Source organism: Venturia canescens, chromosome 4, assembly GCF_019457755.1.
Source record: "Venturia canescens isolate UGA chromosome 4, ASM1945775v1, whole genome shotgun sequence".
In the NCBI taxonomy this organism is placed as follows: Eukaryota; Metazoa; Arthropoda; class Insecta; order Hymenoptera; family Ichneumonidae; genus Venturia; species Venturia canescens.
The window spans coordinates 19,514,546-19,537,591 of record NC_057424.1 but is presented as its reverse complement, the minus strand read 5'-3'; the positions used below and the strand labels follow the sequence as shown (position 1 = coordinate 19,537,591).

Here is a 23,046-nt window from a genome sequence, read left to right as displayed (position 1 = left end):
TGCAGCATCGTAGGAAATGTGAAAGTTTTGTTTACAAAAAAATGGCGCCCACTAAAAAAAAAAATTCGAATTTCACACAAACATTTTGCTGTAAATTGTTAATAAAAAAAACAAACACTTTTTAAAAACTCCGCGATGCGACAATAGCGATAAGTTTTCTGAGGAGAATCCTTTTCGAATGAAGTCGATTGAACGAAATTTCACAGAACTATCCTGTCAACCAGGTCAAAAAATATACTCTCGAGAAAAACGCGTTTAAATTTTTGAGAGGATAAAATTGAATGATGCAACTCAAATATTAATACAAAATAAGTTTTTACCAATTAGTCCGCTGTCCCTGGACCATACAGAAGCTCTTTTGCATCCAAACTCTTTTTTCCACACTGACATCTCCCTTTAAACTGAAAAGTTGTATGTGTACAAAACCGTGCGAAGAAAGTAATTGAAGTTCTCGAAGAACTTTCTTCCCATATATCTCACGAATATGGTGACAGCTCATTAACAATTATTCATCTTTCCATATTGCACTCTCTTCTGCTGGGATGTCTATAAAAACGGAATATACGTTATATATTATATTTGTGTGTCAGTTTGGATATATTAAAAAACGCCTACGGTTCTCGATAGTGCGAGAGGACGAGTGTTCTTCGTACCCACGGCCCCTAATGCTGTCTCAGTAATATGTTCTCTCTCCACATATAAATATAGATGTATGGAAGCTTCGAGAACGTCGACCTTTCTTTAACTTTGCGCCCCGGAGAGCCCAAGAGAAGTGAGTCGAAGATAGAAACACGTGGCTCGCGTCACTTTAAGCAACTCTTCCCCTCTTGGAGCGCGTAGATCCCTGCTCTCGCCATCCTGCGGGCCCTTCGCTTCGTTCTCAAGTACCGCACAGAAACTCCTTTGCGGCATTTGCTTCTCGCGTGGCCTCATAAAGCCTTTAATTGTTTCGAGAGCAATCACGTGGAAGGAAGAGAGTCGGAGTGACGCAGAAAGAACAAGAAGAAGCCGAGAGCACGACGGCATGACCGGAATAAGGGAAAACATAACTCTCGAGGGCACCAACCGGGCGTGTGTGTGCCTCTCAGATAAATCATTCTTCAGGATCTTCTTCCTCTTCCCGACTTTTATCCCGCTATAACGGCATCCCGTCGTGTCCCACATATTTTCCCTGTTCATTCGAGCCCAACTCATCGAGGACGCTCGACATTATCGATAAAGGATATACGCGCTGACGAACGAAACGGCATTTCACGAAGCGAAATTTACTCGCATAAATGAGCGAGACAGCCCCCCATTCTTAGTGTCGTTTAGTTTCAAAAATAGACATTAAAAACCCCATTTTTCACTGAGTTCCATCTGCATCGGGTTCGCATTGATTGAGATATTGTATACAGATAAGTAAGCAGCATTTCGGAACACCCCTATTTTTGTTTGTCTCTCTGCTGCAGCAGTATGAACTTTTAGCCCCCTACGATAATCAGAACCCATTTCGATCGTCTCATCAGCTACTAGCATTTCGTTGAAGAAAATATGGGTCACATAAATAGAGTGCCTAATAACATTAAATCGAAAGGGTAAATGAAAAAGCTCGAGTAAAATATGAGTAATTCGTTGAGCCAACAAAACTTTTGTTAATTCAACGACAGATTGAATTTCCAATCGATTCTAATAAATCCAATGATGTTTTTCTTTTCTAGCGAGTCATATTCATTCGAGTCAGCGAATTGAACCTTGACCTTGCCAAAATGTTGACTCGGTAAAGATTTCCTTCGCGAGGTTTCGTCGATCCAACGAAATTGAAGTTGTAACAAGTGACTTTTTGTCAGCGTAAGAATTCCGATGCTTGATAAATCAGTCAAGCACACACGATGCCTTGTTGGCGAATGTAAGTTGGCTCATTGCTGTGTTCGGGTGTTGGTATCGCTACCCTCTAAAGTTAACACGAGCCAGCGAGCGGGGGTGACACCTCGTGTACAGAGAGATTCTCATCGAGCGATGACGTTTACACGGATCGGGGAGTGTCTCGTGAGAAGAAGAAAGAGGGAGCGAGAGCCGGGGAGCAAGATAAGTGAGTGCCAGGGTAGCCAGGCGTATATCGCGGCCGCCTGTCGAGTATGCCACGCAATAAAGTACAAGTATCGTCGTTATATACGAGACATATATGTACAAATGAGTGTATACGTTGCTTACATATGTATGAAACGTACAGAACATACAGAGGGAGCAAAAGAACGTGGTCGCGAGCGGTTTCCTAGTGCGTGCGCATTATCCGGTCTCGGAGCGAAGCCGCCCTCGGCCGGAACCCGGTCAGCGTTGTCGATGCGACCACACGATCTCGAGGAGGTGTGGGATGAATGGGCGCGTGTTACGCTGCGTTGCTCCTGGTGCTTCAACGAGCCACGAACACACACGCGACTTTGCGTGAGCTTTTCTTTCGCGGTCTTCAATTAAAAGCGACAGACATATCAAATACGTTAATTACTAAATGGACGAATACGGTGTAATGTAGTTTGTTGTCTCAATGGCGAGCGTCGCACAAACGCGATATTCATCAGCATTTTTGCACATTTTCTTTCCATATAGAACGCTTCCCTATTCTACGCTTCTCAAACGAACTGCTATAACACCCTGCCATTGTCTCAGCTCGCAGTGTAGGACTCGAGCCTACAATGTACGTGCGGCCTGATTCCATAGAAGCGTAATGAAAACAAGCGCCCCTAGCCATGCCTTGTTATGATAAAATGAAGTATTTAGGCCACCGCATGTTTTGCTGCTGTTCCTTTGCGTTTCTCCACATCCGATGCCTCATTGTTGCTGTTTTCATTTTCATTTTATATCCGATTAATCAAAAACGATGTGTAGAGCGCATATGTGACAACGGAAAATGCGGAGGTTTGTGTTTTATCGCGGTACTTGTATATAACCCAGTGCAAAATGATCATTGTGAATGAGCCACCCACTCGCGAAGGAAAATAAAGATGGAGAGTTGCGTCGACTACGTAATTAAGATCCAATTGTTGTATTCTCCTCGTGGTAAAAGATCTGCGAGTGTAAGAGCTATGGGAGCCGTGTAAAATGTGTATATTCTGTATACTCAAATACATTTGGACTCTACTTGCCAGTACTTAATGTGCAAAACCCTCTTATTTTATCCCTCTCGTTGCTCGCCTCCGACTTAGATCTCTTCCTCGTGCGCTCCGCACCATTCGAAGATTTTATACCATGCGACAGTCTCCGGGTCTCAATGCATCCTCTCCATGCCACTTTGGCGACTCCTCACGACGGAACAGAAGCTCCGGTGCTCCGCCGCCCGCGCGCCGGGAATAGCTTTCTCTATCGTCGGCGTTCTTTCTCCGCACTGTTTCTCGTGCTGCCGCGGAGTTCTGAACCGAAAGACGTCTCTGAGTCGGTCCTCGTGGTCGTTGAGTCCCTTCCAACTGCTTTGGTTATGCTTCCACGTCGTTTTATACGATCCAACATGGAATTTTCAGGAGATTAAATAAAACCTATGAATTGAAATGCATTTTCATTGCAATTCGATTATTAAAAAATCAATGATCGAAGAGGGTCTCAGGAAATTTACGATTCTAAGCTTAACCGAACAACAATTTCGTTCGTATCATTTCGACTTCAGTTGCGCGCGCTTCCACACGCAATTGTTTTCTCCTGCGCGAAGGAATCACGATAAATGTTCACGCCAGGATGATTTCCGAGTTATCGCATCATTTACCGATATACACGAAATTTTGTATGTTGTTTTTACTATTCTCACCAATGGCTGCGAATTTTCTCGATATTTTCTTATTACCCTTCGACGAATTATTCCTGCAAACTTATCAGAGAATCGCTCATTCCGAGACGATTTAATTCCTGGAGTGTAAAAGAATGTGAGCGATTTAACGATTAAATTAAAGATTATTAAAATGAATATATTTCATTCAGTTGGAAATAACGCGAAATCGTATTTTCAGAATTAAATTTAGAGGCTGTCATGAGCGAAAAAAATGCATAGAACTTTGGCCACACGATCATTCGAAAGATACATAAAAGGACGATTAAGGCATCGGAACGACCTCGGCGGACCATGCAGCGGTAACGCAGCGGAGATGCTTTTCGAGAGTTTTGCGAAGAATAAACACGCTTCTGTGTACAAGAGTTGAGAAAAAGAGAGAAGCGTTAAAGCGTAAAGGAGAAAAAAGGATGTCGAGAAGGGCAAGGTAGTAAAGGTTTCCGCTCGATCGAACGTCGAGATGCTCGATGTGGCGCGACGATACAGGATATCGTGTGCGTTCGCGACTCCGACTATGCTCGTCGCGCACGAGCGACCGAATGCTATCGTGTGTGGAGTGCACTGTTTCCAGCGACGTTTTTATATCTATACGCCGTTTCCTCTCTCCCTCGTCTCTTTTTCTTTTTTTTCCTCAATTCCTTTCCTGCGATCTTTCTTTCCTCGGAAGACTCGAAATGACTCGACGACGTACCAATTCCTTCGGAAGACGATCGAATGGGAAAGCTCGCTGAGAATGCACTCGAAATAAATGAAAAAGAATAAGAAAAGAGGCAAAGTGAAATATACGATGTACACGGTGAAAGAAGAAATAGGAGATACTGCGAGGGGGGGAAAAAAAAAAACAAAAATAAGGCCACAAATATCGAAGGAGTTGGATTTTGACGTAGCTCGTTTTTTCCTATACATTTTCAACGAGATTCAAAATAAACTGCGCATTCACCGTACGATATTGAGTGTCTTTCTATCGTCGCTCGTCGTAATCGTATTTTTTCGATCCGCAACCAACAGACGCGTCGAATCTTTTGAATTCATTTTTGATATTCGTCGCTGTACTCTCTCGTGTCTGGCAGTGCAGTGCCTTTTTGTTAGGGTCCGACCCTCGTCTCGGTCATCGTTGTCAACCGTGTTGTGTTTCTTATTCCCAGAATCACACGGCCAACAGAACAACAGATACGACTGAGATTATATCTGTATATGCACTGAGGAGTAAACTCTCGACATATTCCTGAGCGGATAGAGTACGCGAGGATACTACGGCGAGTATCTCTATAGATATTAGTCGGATTGTATACAAAGTTCAGGTACACACTGTAAACGGGGCGTTCGGGTTGTGGGCGAGAATTACAGGCATTGTGTCTCGTGGCCCGTTGCGGTAATGCGGTGGCGCTGATTTATCGCGGAGGTGAGCCACGAGAGAAGGTGAAGGAAGGAGGTGTAGCTAATTGTTCTTGCATGCAGTAGAGATTCTCTCTCGTGTCTTGGGGCGCGGCACTCTCCTTAGTCTTCTTCTTATTCTCGTCTCTCGCCCTTTTGGCCTAGCCTCATCCCAGGGGATAGTTTCGAGGTACCGCGATTTGTCGGATCTTCGCCAGACGTCTTGAAATTAATCGTCAACGCAGCGAGTTGTAACAAAACCTCTTGTATATATTGGATATTCTATAAATTTGCGGTTTATTATGTACCAGAACGAAGATTATACATTTTTGTATAATTGCCCAATTACCAAGGACTGGTCAGTGATCGTTTCGATTGTGAAGCCGAATTGACTACTCGAGTGGCTTCCGAATTGGACGTTTGATCGAAGAGAATCAATCCGTCTCGATCGACTCGACTCGCACGAACTTCTTTATCGTATTTTCGCTGCCCTTTGAAGGTGTGCGAACGCGAGCTTACGCGGTAACTTTTTTATGACAGACGATTCCGCAAGGTGTAGGCCCAATCGCCCGTGAGCCCACTTGCCAGTTCTCATCAGCCTCTCGTGCGAATAGAATCGATAAATTCGTCCTAACGATAAGTTGACCTCTCGAGCTCTCGTTCCCTCTTCTAGCATCGTTCGCTCTCTTTCTTTTGCGATTTTCTGCTCAATTGGCTGGCAAGAAAAATCTGTGTTTGGCGATCTTCGAGAGTCTGTTGGTAAAAGATCAACGCAGGGATGAAATTGGTTTTTATCGTGTGATATCCATTGGGGTAAGTACTTTGTGAATTATAAATAGCGAAGTTTTACGCCCAGTGAACTCTCCACTCGTTTTACCTTTTCAAAGTTAACTTGCAACTTTTCTCAAGTCCGAGCTCACGTTTCCAACCCAGGAAGATGGGTGGGTAAACATTTTTTTAATCGATTGCGATTTGTTTCTTCATAAAAAACACACACAAAAAAACATTTGGATCGATAGTCTTAGAAGTAAATATTCATTTTCACTCTTGCTCACGAGGGCCTTGAGTAATGCCCGAGAAATCGTTTTCCAGGCACGTGTCTCTCCCCGAACGCAAAAACAAACGGTGCAATAAGTTTTCCGGATAGACCGGGGTGATTCGCGTGACGCATTAGAAACGTCCACGGCGATTTCTCGCCGTCGCTCCGAATCACCATATTTCATCACGTGGGATATAGCTAGTCAAAGCACATGCACACGGGGATGTGACGTGCACGTATCCGTGCGAGTGGGTATTCGTGAACTTATACGCTGCACGTTTTCGAGTTTCAAAATATCGTTTATGTTATATATTCCTATACGAAAAGTGAAAGAGAATCTCCGGGGCGAGAGCCCGAACGGCGGCGCGGACGTTTATCGTGACGATGGAAAAGGCGGAACACGCGCGCTCCCGCTGCGGATCCTCATTTGAAATAGTGCACACGCATTCGTCTTGTGGACCAATGTGTCCTCTCATCTCATCAGCGCCAACAGCGCATTCGAAAATCTTACATCTTTCGTTTCCCATTTGGTTTTTTTGTCTATTGCACTCGGTCTCCCTGCCCTCAGCCTCAGCATCCTCGACTCGCGGGCTTACTGCTAGATCCCTCTTTAAGTTCGTGCGCTTGAGGCCGACGTTATTATATACACGACAGCTTCATCCGGCCAAAAAGATTCTCGAAATCTCTCGCAGTGTTCTTCCACGAGCATTTGTCGTTGAACGAACACGAAAAGACTTATCAAAGGCGAGAGCAAAAGACGGGAGAGCCCTGGACCGCAAAACAGAGTTATCCTATTGACAGAGCCGCGACTCCTCGTCCCATCTTCTCGCTAACCTCTCTCCTCGTGCGATGGAAAAAAGGGAGAGAAAGTATGACGACTATATTTGTGAGCATAAAACGTTAAACCGACTGTATTACGTCAGAAAGACGTTTCTTTTTCGGTTTATCTAGGCCTCATTTTAGAGACCGAAAAGCCAAGGGCCCCTGTGTAGCTTCCAATACTTTTCTCTACATTATTTTCCTCGCCGTTTAACATTTTTTTCTCATTCTAATCTTGCTTCGAATAAAGCTTGCAACAACGACGTTCGTTATTTCTCTTTTGATTCCGCAGAGCATTAACTCGTTGAACAGGACAACGAATCCTTTTGAAGTGCAGTAAGAAATCGCTCCAATCATCTTCAAAGATTCGCACACCTCCCAGAGAGTTCTTTGAATTATTCAAAACAGATGGAGCCTGAAGTGTTCAGTAGATACGGAATTCACGCTCTTCCAAGATAACAAGCTTTTATCCTTCTCCATATATAAATTCCGGTACGCAGTCAATACGATTCAGAAATATCACGTACAATTGGGAACGACTGAAGAAAGCTCAGATCGCTGCGTGTGCGCTCTTGAAAACGAGAAACTGCTCTGATGATCTGCGATCTCTTTGACTGGCATCAAACGGAGTCTGGTTATATACAAGTTTATTCGGCCGGGTGTCAGCAGTACATGGGCCATTTCTGGCCGATTACTACATTTGGACTGCTGCAGTTGGAGAGTAACTCTGTTGAGAAATACACCGGAGAAATGCCACAGTGGCGAAAGGCCCGATGTACCAGCACTGACATCCGGCCGTTTATTCTTTTTCTCTTTTGATTTTTTTTTTTCAACAAACGATATGCAAATATCTACATTCTGAGCTTTGATACGACTGCATGTGTTTGACAGCAAGACTTTCACGAGCGTTGATATGGCATCGCAATTATAATTAACCGTTCCGGGTGTTTCAGTCAATTTTTTCCTCTTCAATCGCTCTCGTCTTGTTCTGTTTCTGTCCCGTCGTGGAATGGAATTTTCGAACGGGCAATTTGTCGTTTCCGGCGAGAACGAATGCACCCGAACAAAGCAAGAGCGCTCCGCATCAACGCGCCCGTGAGAGCACAATCCCACTCGGAACTTTTGGAACGCATCCAAAAGACACAAATATATACCACTCGCAGAAGAGAGTCATCAGCTATACATTTTCTTATTTCATTTAATCTTTCGACCTTACGTTCGCCAGCGACGATAATGAGAGCTTTCGAGTTAAACGGACAAACCGTGACCTTATGAAGTTCCATTAGCGTTGCTTGTATCATTTTTTTTATCAATGTTTGGACCTTTTTTCTCTCTCTCACTCTCTCTCTCTCCTTGCAGCACCAGAACAATACACTTTTCACTTGGGATATGAACATTCTCTTCAACAACTGAAAAAGCAAACTTCGTACTCGCTGCAACACTTATTTTTATACTTGCCTAAAAAGTGGTGACGTACAAATTCGCGGGAAAGAATTTTTTTCCGCATCTGGTGGATGGTATCTCAGTATTGCCGCGCCGGAGTATTTGCAGGATAAGTGTGTCTCGTTTGAGAAGAAAAACCGCGGTACCGCGAACGAGAGTCTCTCCTGGTCGGAAAACTCTCGCCCAAGAAACAAGAACAAATGAGAAAGCACGACGGAAGCAGATTCTCCGCGGGTGAGAGCAAAAGAGAGAGAATCGTGAGATGAAGAGATGTATAAAAAACCAACAAAATTGTAATAAAAATAACGGGACGGTTATATAAATATATACAGTAATGCAAACATACGAGCGAGTGAAAAAGAGAGCGATGTGCTGCTGTTTGTCGAGGGACATCAAGGCGGCACGAGCGCCGTTTGTCAAGGGGATTACCCTCTGGCCTCGACTCCTCGACGATGTGAAAATATTAAAATTTCGTGCCGTGTGTCTTCGCTCTTACCTCCCATCTCAGTGCACCCTTGCACGGCTCGTACTATACTCTCGACACACTTTATGCGTTATATATAAAGCACGTCGTATATTCGCGATGCGTATGTTCTTTCAGGACTTGTCTCATTCGGGCGAGAGACGCGACGGGGGTTCGCGCTCTGGTATTGTATCTTCGAGACAATTGTTTGCCGAGATTATTTTCACACGAAAAAATGATCCCCGAAACGGTGGAAGAGAGGGAAAACAAAATGAGACGTAAACCCCGTCCAATGCGATCTCTGTGAACGAAGACTTTTTTTCAAATTGAATAATCAGAAGAACGAACTCTCAGAATTCAATTGTATTCTTGCAGTCCTCGCATCGTTGACTTTTCATCCTCAAAGACACTTGTAGATGATGAAAAATACCCGGAGTCGGGATATTTAAGAGTAGAACAGCAATCGCTCGCGGTCGAAAACCAACATCGCTGCACGTAAATCAATCGAATATCAGGCAAAATAAACAATGATACGTTCCTGCGAAACTCCTCACGTACTTTTCGCGTTGTGTAACAATGCTCATTTCATCGTCAATGGAACACCGAGCCACGAATAACAAACGGCATTTCCATTCTCCAGTCTTTTCGTACATGGATAATAATAAACGTAATGTCACTGTTACGGCGAGAAGAAACTTGGAGGAGTACGTCCTCTCGTTGTCGTCACTGTCGCCTCTCTTCGTTAGCCGCTCGAGACGTAAATCACACCTCGAGAGTCGGGTCCATCAAGTGGGGACACGTGTCAGTTTGCCTACATAATAGTTCATCGTTGATTCGCTCGGGTACCACGAATGGAATACATACACGCTCGACATCCTCTCGTTCGTGCTGGTGCTGCAGAGTTTGAAGACGAATGCACATTTGCACATTTTCACGGAACAAAACCATTCTCGTGCGATGCTTAAGTGTGCGCGAGTCCACGGATGTATTCAAATGTTTGAATATGAATACACAAGATTCTCCGGCTACACGTGTTTTCGTGGTAGATTTATCTGACGTTTAACGTTCCTCCATATAACAAACTGTCAGATAAATTGACCATGAGTCTCTCGCTATATGTACATACCCGATCCTTGCCTTCCACTATTAAAGTTTCTTATTCTTTCATTCTTTCGTGAACCTTGTTCCAAGTACCTCGATCTTTTCGTCACCGTCCCCAGGTCGCTTACTCAAACCTACGTCAACGTGACCACAGCAACACAGAGATCCCTTTATACTCCGGAATAATAAAATTTATTTATAAGACATATATGGCGGGAGGACGAAGATCCTCACCACTTTCCTGACAAATAGGATCAAAAACCGCTGGTTTACTTTCTCCACAGGCGCACCTTCCCAACAATATATTTGTTTATATCCCTCAAATTATTTTTCCGAGCAGGATAACATACATATAGTTGGAATAATTAAATACAGAGTCGTTTCATGAGCCTTTGCCAACTATTTATCGGTTCGAATATTGTGTTCGTTTGAACAAATATTATGACTTAATAGCAAAGGCACTTAATTATTTAAAATATATAAAACGCGAAATAGATGGTATTTTCTCCAACATACGAACACACAGTGAGTCCACCCAAATGGTGGCACTTGGAACAACAAAATATTTAATTATTCCATACAAATGTATAAAGTTGACTTATTAAAAAGTCGAAACAAATAAAGTAGTGTTTTGATCAAGGATTTGGTCACACAGCGATGGTTCAATCTACTTAATAAAATAGTTGAGCGATTTTGTTTTTATCAACATCGAATATTTTCTTCAATTGACTTCAGTTTAGATCGATCAACCGGACTACTGTCACGTTGGCTAAATGTCGTGTAGCAACAAAATGCATTTTATTAGAATAACAAAATTTTTTCTGTTAAAAAAAGAAATAGAGAAATGAAGAGCTACAAAAGAGTATTTGGGGGGAGCAGATAAGAAGAGGGAAGCGGGAAAAAACTATTGAATGAAGAATCGCTCGTCGCAAAGCCTCGTTTTCAATCTCATTCATACACGTGCAACGAGAGTTCCGTTAATTCAATAAATAAGTCGCACGTTATGAAATCCCTGCCGCCTTGACAAACTCTTATTCATTACTCATGCAATTAGCTAATGCAATACGAATGCTCAAGAAGATATTACATTAGATATTTCTCCTTTTCTCGACGTTTTCCTCCGTCACCGCCTTCGTGTTGGTACCACGATTGGAAGACCTCGTCACCGTTTCAATAATGCGCGCCAAAGATTATTGGGATTCCTGCGTGCCAGCGTCGGCAACTTTTCAATTGATATATACAACTCATTCGTATATCTGTATAAATTGCATATACGATGACACGAACCAGCGAAGAATTGCGACAGTTGTATATTGCATTCTACTCGCTTCCTCACCTCGCCAAATACCCGCCCCAAGCTAAGACTAACTCAACGTTTGAACGAGCGAGTTCCTCTTTTTCAAACATCTCTCGCACCGGATAGGCTGGTATTACATGGTACACATGCAATATACATTTGTGTGTGTTACTCGTTTGATATGTATATATACCCGAGGCACGAGAGCGAACGCAGTCGCGCGCGCTTCACCGAGTTACGTTCCGCGATCGACTTTTATGCGTTCAGCCGCGGGGTGCACACATCGCGCGTTTCGACGCTCAGCAGGTTATGAATATAAACTGCTCACACAGGTGTCTACATGTATCTGCATGTACGTATATACTTTTATGCATCGCAGTTGTTCATGTTTGGTACACACGAGAGTTACGAACAGTTCTCGATTACCACAAATATTCTGATCGTTCTCTCATGCCCCTCGCTCGTTCTCATTCTCGAAACTCCTTGTTCGTCTTTCCCAGTTAATTGACTGGACGTGCCTCTCCGGCTCTCCGCGTATTGAGTGCGCCTCGAGCCATGGCGGGAGACTCGACTGTACCAGCGCGGTGCTCTCGAGCCTTCTGGTGGAAACGATTTTTTGTGGAATCAACTACAATCTCGGGCAAATTCATGGGGCAGATTTCAGCCAGTCACTCAATTGCTCTCATTCCAGGAACTTGCGTTCGTCTCGCATTTCAACTCAAGTTCAAGATATTTGGTGCTTGAAATAGTTCAGAAAAGTAAGGAAAGTATGGTATTTCGAAGGATAATTTTGGATCTGTAAAATATTTATTTTAAAATGAATATTCCAGTACTTCGTTGACCCTTGTTCAGTTTGGAGTAATCGTTATAGATTGGAAGCTTCTGTTTGTTCAACGAAGCTCAATAAATTGATGGAATAAAAGAGTGGAAAAGCACTTGCTCATTTCTGAAAACAAGCGTGGCACCCGCTGCAAATTGCAAGATGAATCGAATGAACAAGGGATTTCTAATGAACGAAAAAATCGAGGATATAATGTCGCCTGAAAGCGCACCTGAGAATGCGATGGAATTACGATAAAACGGGGTCGTTGAAGTCTGAATTGTCAATAATGAATAAGGTTCTTTTTGTATGTTTGTCTTTCGACCAGATATTGGGCGCACGCTCATCAACTGAGGTCTTTATTCGACATTTAATAAAGATTGATCAGCCTTTATTCGGTGACGTTGCGATCGTTTGCATTTTATCTGTCAAGTTATATGATTGTGGGAATATGGATTGATGAGTCATGTTCCACTGCAACGGTTGACATTTGGATGCAACTATGACAATCTGCTGCGTCGCACAATAAAAAAGCAAATGACGATCGATATTGGATGTCCACAGTAAAAACGAAGCAGCCAAAATGTTGTAAAAAAAGGCGAAATAAATGCAAATTATAATGTTATTGAATGATTGAAGAAAATTATTTTGAAAGTTTTTCGAGTAGCTTTTCTAGATTGAAACTTCGAGGCAAACAAAAACGAAGTAACTGGAGAACGAAAGTTACTGAGAAGTCTTTGAAACGGATACTTTGATGGTCATTTGTGACTGATCTTTTGATTTTCTTATTTTGATCGAATGCCAGTTTTTTGCTGTTACCAGTTAGCCTCGAATAAGAATGGCGGATGGACGTATTCTTCGATGTGTAATTTTTCTAATGAAAAATGTAGTAATCCGGTAACTTCGACAAGGATCGCGATGAGGGGAGAAGAAACCATGGAGATTTTCGAACAAATTTTTGTGACGCGTTTTCCGATACTATCAGAACTTTTTCTTTTTTGCACGACACGTTTTCCGAAGAGTTTAAAAGCCAGAAAGAAAAGGCACGTTGAATGGAAGAGCGTTAATCGGGGTGGTAGAATGTGCCAATACGTTTCGTTTTTGGATAGACGGGTGCATGGCGTGCAAGGCTTGAAAAATAATTGGAAGAAGCTGAAAAGCGTCGACGTATCGACAGGGACAAACACCAGTCCGTTATCATACGAACGCGGCAGTCTCTCTCAGGCGTGTCTCTTTCGCCTCGGGGAATTCATCGCTGACCAGCATTCGTTCTAGATTCTGCAAAATGGACAAAGCCCCCGAACATTCAGCATTTTATACATATAAGTGCACACTCACGTGTCATATGTACAAGCAAATATAATAAAAAAAATGCGTACATAAAAAGTTTACAAAATAGAATAAACCGACGCTCCCCGAGTTTTCTGGCTCCGGGGGATAATAAATGTTTTCTTTTCGCGTCACTGACGCTTTATTGCTATAAAAACGCCAACTATTCCTTTTTATTGTCGACCCTCAATCCCATTCACGACATTCGTATTCACCCAAATAATCAAAACTATATTATTTTCTATAAAATGATTAAAATAAAAATTGAAAAATAAAAAGCAAATGAAAATCCAGGCGAGTGTGCGCTGGAGGTGCAGACAGGTCGTTACAAAGGTTCAATTCTTCATGTTCCTCGCATTATTCCAACATCCGTTGAATTTCAAGTATTTTAAATTGTTTAAAAAATTTTATAAAATAAAGAAACTTGTTGTTTGATCAATATGGTTCATCCTTTGAATTGAGTATTATTATCGTTTGGTGTTGACAGTGACGATGGTCACACTGTTTTTGACTAGTTCGGATATTATAAATGAATATAGATATAAAAGAGAAAAGAAGGAACAAACGAAGCAAAGACGTTTGTTTACTTGGAGAGAGTTTTATCTCTGACGGTGAAAAAGGACGTAAAGTTTATGTCACGGAAATATTTAATCAGTTTATCTAATCTTGATATTTTGTGTTATAATTACATCTTCAGCCTTAAAATTATACTTGAGTTGCCAAAGAACAAGAAGATTTCTTAACGTGGTGAAATTTACATCCGTGTGATGAAAAGAACGAGTGATGGAGATGAATTAATGGAGTACATTTTTTCCTTCACTCGAATGACAGTTAATCAATATTTCGTCAGGTAATCTACTAAAAATTAACGCTTCTTTATAATTTACACTTTTATTGGAATAATCATATTGTATTTGTGTGTGATAATCTCTAAGCTCTATTCGATTGCTCACTCGTGTTTCTCCTCCAATTCATAATGAAGTTCATTCTCAAAAACTATCATATCGATTTACTCGCAATCCTACAGTTATGTCTCATCAATAAATTCTCGAATTCTCACACGAGTCTCGTGAAAATTTTCTTCTACTGTGAGCAGATTAGTCTTGCTCCGAATCAATTATCATAATATTTTTCCTCCGAATCACTGAATCCTAATGAAATTCCTATTGCCTTTTATAAATAACATATTATCTTGAACCGAAAGAGGTTCATTTTAACATAAATGATTTAACAAACTCCTGCATGCATTATGTGCTTCGGATCTCGTCACCCTCTCTCGGATTGTGTCATGTACTCCTCCGCAGGTTCGACAACCTGGACCGCCGCACGACGACGCCGACGAGACCGCGAAGAAGGATAAGAGTCGACCCACATATTCATGATCCGAGAGAAAAGAAAGAAGAGAAGAGGGAGGGAAAGAGAGGAGCGATCGTCGATAAAAGTTGCGTATGCAGCTGTAACCGCACAAACTGGACCTCGAGTATATTCTACGTCGAACATTATGTTCAACGTGTTAGAAGTTATACACATTACATACGACGTCCATAATATGTAATGGTTATAATGATACATACTGGGAAATCCAGACTACAAATTTGCAAGAGTATCCGTGAATTGGCTGGGTTCCGATATCGATATCTAGAATGCTGGCGAGCAAAATCGAACAGCCGACTCCGAGCTTGGAAATTTATCGCGGATCCAAGAAAGTGTGTGCGCGTTCGTGCTCGCATATACGCGTATTATTTATATATAATCGAGAATAAGAGGTAGAGTAGCTCGTGGAGTAATGAAAGATGGGAAAGTGCGTGCCCCCCTGGCGGGAAATAATGCTGACACGCACGTTCGGTTACGCAGGAAGCCATCGAGACATAATTCAAACCGATTGTTTTTTGATGATTATGTAAAATTGAGGTTGCGCCTGGAATCGAGCACTCGTAACGAATGCAACGGACGAAACAGATCGGCGATTATAAAGTTTGCATCGGACATTACGCGCACTCGTTGCACACAAGAATGCAACGTCGGGTCGACGAACATGCACCGAGCACGATAATAATTGCGTCTCGCGGCGACGGGGGGTCAATTAACGAGATCGTGGCTCCTTACTGCGATCGCGTGCTCCGCACATTGTTCGCTATCGAATCACATACGCTTCCATGTTAAACGCGCTGATACACATGCCTCTGTATATCGTACGAACGACGCTCTCTACGGACTCGGCTTTATTGCTCGATTATTCGCTGCTAAATGACGCGCTTTTACGACTATGTAGAATCATCCCAGGAGAAATAAGTGGGTAATGCGAGATGACGAATAATTGATGTATAAGTGGACATTAAAAAATTGCTCTAATTTCAGCGAGCATCGATTTTTCCTACAATTTGTGTTTCAACCACCTTTTCCCCTTCGTTATACTTCTCCAAATGAAACTGTGTCATAATCGGAAGCAATATTAATGAGAAGTACCGTGTGCTGTCTGATAATAACAACAACGAGCGCTTTCAGCAGAAAAGGAGATCAATTCTCATTGCATATTTCCCACAATGATTTTTTTTCTTCGTTTCAGCAACGAGTCGCGATAATGAGAAGAGTAAGAACGGAAGAATCATCGCGAAAGAGCTTTTTTGCCTTCGCGATATCGCATACGCACATTCACAGTGCGAATCCTCGGCGTGAGTTCCTTTTTGTAAAATCGGTAGCGCGTAACTCTCATCGTTTAGATTAATGAATATACGCGCATGAACTCTGACCTCGCACAAAGTACGGTCAATCATTTCTTTATCGGTTGGCTCGATAAAACGACTTCATCAGTCGTCAACAAACCCACTTCGCTCGTCGGCATCCTGTGTCTCTTACGGAACAAGCTCCTCCACGTCTTTATTCCGATGAAAGTATTAGTCATTGGAATGATTTATGGAGTGTATGAAGCAGCCGTGTAAAATTTATTTTAAATCCTCTTCATCTTTTTCAATGCCAGCATCTTCCACAATTATTACTGATACCAACCTATCTTCGTGGTGAATAAATTTTAGCGTGTTTTACTCATTTTCATTCAGCTCGTTCTCTCGTCCATATTAATCAAAGAGAAACATAATCCTAAATGATCCTTTAAATCGTCGCCTGTTACGAAAATGTGTATTTACCGAAATCTTTCGTCCCGATTCATAGAAGTGAAATTTACATTACGAAAAGAAACACAAATTGGTCTTCGATATTAGCTGCTGATCCTTACTCCTTAAAGGGGCCACCCCGTGTGACGGTCGGATTTTTTGGGTTTTCGCATTTTTTTTTTTTGGGACGAGGAAAAAAAACATAGACTTTTGAAATTTGAGGGGTTTGTTTATTCGTATTTCAACTCTATGATAGAATTTTTTGGTTAACCTGAGATGAAAAAACCAAATAGCGTTTTGTTTAGTAAATCAGTCGCTATCGCCTGAACTAAAATCATACAGAAACATTAAAAATTGAAGGATTTTCGGGCTTCGAAACACAACATTTCAATTTTCAAAAATGTAATAAGTAAACCAATAAATAAATCCTTGAAATTTCAAAAGCCTGTGTTTTTATTCCTTGCCACAAAAAAATCGCGAAAAACCCCCAAAAAATCGGGCCGCCAAACGAGGTAACCCCCTTAACAATATCGGGAAAATTAAATCTACGATCGTACTGTTGAACTTTTCATCTTCTAACAATATCGCATGTCCATACAAAAACGAATATCTAATCTGATAAAAAATCTTGATGAATAATTATTTATTAGCGCCAGGGGAGACCACGATTTGAAAGAAAGCAGCAGGCTTGTGTGTGCACAGGGAGAAATCCGTGCCACAATTTATCGATTCGACGACGGCAATGTCGGATACGTCGACGTTCATACGTCCACTCCCCCTCCTCCTCGCGCTCTCGCTCTTTCGATCTTTTCTTCTTCGGTTGGCCTGGAGCGCATAATTAATAACCCGTTTAATCAGACCCATCCACGTCGCATTGGACGTCCTCGCTGAAAAAGGTCGTCCGCGACGATCCTAAAAACGGGCTGATTTATGGCGCGCTCGCCCGTTTGGTAAGCCATCCATGTACAAATGTATACTGTTTTTGTACTATATAGCGATGGATCTGAGGCCCTCGTGCACAGGGATCCGAAAGAAAGTCATGCTGAGTATGGCGAGAAGCGAGGGCGTTGTAATAGAAGAAGGACTTACGACAATAAACGAAACTCGGAGGAGCGAGACAACAAAAGAAAAAGAGTGTGAAAAAATAATGTGAAGCAAGGTCGACGAGATGAGCTCTCGACGAAGAAACGAAGGAGCGATAAATCGAAGGCTTTCGACTGTAGTGGTCACTGTCCTGTAATGTACATCCTCCCATTAATGGAACTCGTTAGTTATATTGAGTGCAGTATAAAACTCTCATACGTACAGTGACTTTGCGCTGTGAATTAAATAGACGAGTGATCATCGTACCATGGAACCATCTCGCGTACAAAGTTCGAGATGTCGTTCGACAAAAAGCTGTACGTCCTGATTGGCAATCTCCATACGCAAATCTGGCCACATTCTATTTTTTTATCGAGTATCAATTTCGTCGTCATGCATGATTTTTATCATAAGATGATTATTGAACGTGGAATCGAGAAAAAAAGCTGTCGCACTACATAATTATCGTCACCCTCATTTGAATACTTACAACCATGAATTTAATTGCTTATACATGGAAAATTCAAGAGAAATTCAGAGGATAGAAAGTTGGCTGAAAGTAACCTCAAAAGTTTGCAATACCGACGAGAAAAGTTTCCCAGAGTAGCATATATTTTACGTTTATACATACCGCTCAATTTAAATTTCATAAAGTATACCCACCACCTCGATCATATCTTTTCTTATTTACATAACACGTTACCTATAGAATACTATAGGAAAATACGCGGCTCTTTAATTTAATCTTATTCATACTAACCAGAGTCCTGGTAAACTGAAAAAAATGATTCCAACAATCAGGGCGTCAAAATTTCCAATGGCCGTTCGAGTCACTCAAATATATTGTAAAAACATTTTTTTTCTAACCATTACAGTCGATTCACTTCCGCCTATGTAAACCATGCGCGCAATCGTGCAGATTGCAGACAAAAGGTACGCGCACTCGGTGTAAAGTTATCACACTTGCCTCCGCACACATAAAACGACCACGTACACTTAAAGTTCCAATATTTATACACGCACACACCGTAATAGAAGCCTCAAATATAGTTCGGGCTCATGAATTTCATGCATGCTGGAAGCTCGCGCAAGTTTCCCCTCTACATGGCCGTCCGGCTCGCAACCTTTCGCTTCTATAGCAGGGAAATTAAATTCCTATATTTATATACCAGTCGGACTCGCAGTTATGCTGGCTTCACTCTTCTTTACACCAGGAAACGTACAGGGATCGTGCTTTTGCAGCAAACTGTAAGAAGAGACGAGCTCGAGGGCCTCTTTTTTGCTACCATTATAGAAATTGCTATTGCCAGTTACGTGCCACTACTTTGCACAGATGTGTATAACAGCACAAACAGACGCATGTCTAAACCTAGTATTATTCAGTGGTAGCATTCATTTTTTTTTTCTCTCCACAGCATGAACTGGGACTGCGTAAAATGATATTCGCTTGTGAAATACAGCACCGTCTGATTCTTCTGTGCACAATGGATCTCATCCGTCTATAACCCAGATTGCGAGCCTGACGAGATGAAGATCAATGATGGATTTCCACGTACGTCGCAACATTACACGCAAGGAAACAAATAAAAACAAGATTCGGAGTCTCAGGGGTTCGTAAGGTGGTGAGTAGACGTCGTTTTTCTGCTGTGACTCTGCCGTTATCCCCTTAATAGCCTAGCAGGGATCGTTTGGTGAATAGAAAAATAGCGAGTACAGCGAAAGCGGATCAGGATCGACGGATTTTCTTTCACGCGCGAGCGAGGCGTTGCGTTTCGCGAAAATAGTTGGGCCACTTTGGTGAACAGCATTTTTTTTCTCCAATTGAACTCCTCTGGCTCTCTGCAAATGGCATCCCATTCCATGCCCACAGGTACACGAAAATGTGGATTACATACGGAAGAGCTGAGATGTTCACGTGCACTCCAGCATCCGGGACAAAGGGCCCGGTGGTACGCGCTGGACCATTGTGCCATTGGAGCATTGTAGCTCGCAGGGCTGCTCTTACTCTTCTTCTTTTTATCATTCGTGGTCTCTTTCCTCGAGGATAATCCTGCTCGATAATTGGGCTACGCGAAAAAATGTACAAGAGAGCAATCCGAACATGCCAGGCACTCGAGAAATAAAGATTAAAATGAATGTAACGAACGAGAGGTATCCTGAAAATGAGAGCATCCATTGTTAGCACACGTGAGTGTGAGAGCTTGAACAAAGAAACGAGATAAATGAGAAAGAGAAACGGAGATGACACGTGGAAATAAAGTTAGAAAAATGAGAATGGTCGGACGAAAAAGTAGTCCGCATTTGAGTGGGTTTAGAGAATAGTAAAAAGGGAAAGAGCGAATTGTTTGCAGCTGCTGAATAGCGATCCTCGCTCAGCATCGATATATCAAACGAATGATCTTACCTGTTGATGGGCGTGTGACGAACTTTTTCTCCCAGGTAGTAAATTTCAAGAAATTTTAGTGTGCAAAATCGGCAATATATGGCAGAAGTTCTGAAATGTGAAGGGACTTGATTTTTTTCCTGCGTCTTCTGGTCCAATGTCGATCTCCCATTCGATGTTTTCGACGCACGAGCTCTAATTTTCTACAATTTTGAATATTTCAAGTTTCATCGTGTGAATAATTAAAAAATCATTCTTCAAAGTTTTCTGTGGCAACTATACAGAAACAAAAATAATCGAGCCTAATTTCATCCTTCACAGGATTCAAATTAAAAAAAAATCGTTTTCAGAAAAATCATAAAGAGTCAAGAGCACAGGAAGCTCGAATGAAAAAACCCAGTATATAGTATCAGCATAAAATACTCGAAAAAATTCATCCTGGTTGCAATATATTCGAGTTGAAAAAAAAAACATGTGCTCCGTGTCCCTCGAAATGACTCGATTCCCCTTTGATTTCGTATGCATCGACACCGACTTTTTGAAGTTCATGGCTGGTGTGGTTAGGACATAACTTTTCAGGCAGGGGCAAGAGTTTTTCCATTAAGAGAGAAGCAAGTAGTTTGCTACACCGAAGAATAGCTGCGTCATTTTTTATCTCATTTGTCATAATAAGACTTCAAAGAGTTTCATCGTAAGCGGCGAAAACGAATCTCCGCGTATTTCACTTGACTCGTGTGTACCTTTTTTCCCATGTTATTTCTCATTCCCTTAATTGTCAAATCCGTTATGCCGCTTCATCCCGGTCCATCTCTTTTGCACTCGTGCGATTGTGTATTCAGTGGACTCTCATCTTCTCTCAATAAACTTTACATCACCATCATTTTGTGATCACAAGGAGAAGGAGAGAGAGGAGGGGGAAGAGGCTTCTCTGTGTCTTATCGTACGTTGAATGTTTCCAGTAGGCAGAATTTAACAGCGATGTGCAAACGACCCCTGACCACAGCGACCACAGGCACTCCATACCGCGGTCTCTCATTGTATTTCGATTCGAGCAACTTCCCATCTCGAGACAAGAGCTCTAAGCTCGGAGGCATTATTTATACGCGTATAATAATATCCATGGCTTTTAGTGCAACAACCGAGCGAGTCATTGCGCATCTTTGGTAGCAGAAAGAGCTAAAGTGTCGGCAAAATATTGTGGCTTAGAGCGTTCTAATTCCAAGGGGAAGAATGACTTAGCCGTTCGATGTTCCAGGCCGAGGCGTGCATACATTCACGTGTACGACGTGCATACATTCTTGCATGTATATAAAGATCCGTATATAAATGTTCACAACGTCTGTCGGCTACTCGACGTCGTTCAAAGTGAATATTCCCCCGCTCTTCGACGTTGTATGCACTGGGGCTTGACTTCTCTTTCACTCTGTCCCTTCTCCAACCTCCCATTTCTTTTATTCCACTCTTTGGCTTTTCTCTTTATGCGCTCATAGCCGCTGCCTTTTCCCCCGTTCACAGCGTAAGCGCAGAACTTGAAGCGAATCCGATGGAACCGTTTTTGTCTTTCTCTCTCCCTCGTGGGCTCTTCTATTAATCCAACCTTTTGTACGAGCTATCGATCACTCCCTCATCGTGCTGGGGCTCCCTTTCCTCTGCAGCTTCAACGCAGGTTTAATAGTGTTTTAATTTTATGTGTGTATGTATCGAGAGGCGCGGTAGGAGCTCGATGTCGAGGATAAAAAAAAAACGCTTGCGCGAGCCTTGGCAACTCTTTTATTTCAAAACTTCACATTCTTTTTTACTTCTAAAATTTCAAGTTCTAGGTTTAATATTTACTTCGATGTCCAGTTCGTTGACTGGGAATCAGCTTCTATGGTGTTCTTCGTTTTAAATAAAATTTCGTATTAATTCATTGAAATTCTTATTTTTTTTTTTTCAAATATTGATTAACCGCAAAGAGAGTAGTCCGAACTCACAACGGTCCCTGTCCACACTGGACTCGGAGTAATCAATAGTGAATGGAGGGCTTGTGATTCTCTCAGGTAAAACCCCATGCTGGGCAATCGAAACACTGCACTTCTTGTTCACGACCATGGAAGGTATTTGCAGAGCAAGTATTAATTATATGTAATTACTGGCGCAGTGAGGTGGGGCTGGACTTCAAAGGGTGCTCAGGAAACCGCTAGGATGAAATAACAAAAAAAGCTCTCCGGACCGTTTGCACAGCAGGAAGAATGAGTTGGGAAAAAATGTCTGCAAATTGTGCATTCGGCATTCACTCGCTCTCAGCTAATTTTCTTCCGTTTGCGGTTGAAGTATCGGTAGGATTTGACGTTTTTCATTTCGGTGGCAACTTACTTTTACGTCTTGAGCAATCGCTTCCTGGGCCGATCGGACAATAACGGAGAGGGACTGAAGTCGTCAAAGAAAGAAGCTTACGTGTGCTCTCTGCAACAGATCCAAAGCTCCCGAGGGTGAACTCGTTTTCTGCTTCTCCTTATACCACATCCGCATCTCTCTCTTTCTCTTTCTCTCTCTCTCTCTTGATTCTTTCATTCGTTCCTTGTTGAATCTTGAGCTCAGCCAGAATGCCATCGTGTCATCGGTATAACAAGAGTAAGAGAAAGCCGAATGGAGAAGGGAGACAGCGCTCTGGACGCAGCTTCTCTTCATCGAAATAAAATGAGTTTCGCAAAACATTGAAATGCATAGGAGTGCTGAGAGCGCATTTACCGCGTTGCATAGATAAGTAGCAAAGTCTCACTCTCTCCGGCTCTTGCTATCCCTTCATTTCGTTCGATTTTTGCCTTTCATCTGTCTTTTATTCAACGTGTGGCAAAAATATATCTGTATAATATACAAATGCATATGCCAATGCACGGCTATACCCGAGTATTAAGCCTGTTGCGCACAAACACATCCCGCAGCGACCATCAAGAGATTGCAAGGTACTCGAGTTACTCTCGACGTTCAAGCAGGCGTTCACAATTGAGTA

The 23,046-nt window shown here is 42.2% G+C and overlaps 1 protein-coding gene and 2 long non-coding RNA genes across 3 annotated transcripts in view; all 3 read left to right on the top strand.

The window, feature by feature from the left end:
• The first annotated feature begins 1,354 nt into the window (after positions 1 to 1,354).
• On the top strand, positions 1,355 to 4,382 carry LOC122409715 (uncharacterized). Its single transcript, XR_006260739.1, has 3 exons — positions 1,355 to 1,577; positions 1,701 to 3,890; positions 3,975 to 4,382. It is a non-coding gene; the product is annotated as an uncharacterized lncRNA (long non-coding RNA).
• Positions 4,383 to 11,224: 6,842 nt separating this feature from the next.
• On the top strand, positions 11,225 to 12,264 carry LOC122409000 (uncharacterized). The gene is made up of 3 exons (XR_006260585.1): positions 11,225 to 11,681; positions 11,830 to 12,087; positions 12,160 to 12,264. It is a non-coding gene; the product is annotated as an uncharacterized lncRNA (long non-coding RNA).
• Positions 12,265 to 19,277: 7,013 nt separating this feature from the next.
• Positions 19,278 to 23,046, top strand: part of LOC122408862 (netrin receptor UNC5C-like) — a 64,995-nt gene continuing 61,226 nt past the window's right edge. The window contains exon 1 of the mRNA XM_043415940.1: positions 19,278 to 19,293. The gene's annotated coding sequence lies outside the window, so the exon portion shown is untranslated. The remainder of the gene's footprint in view (positions 19,294 to 23,046) is intronic.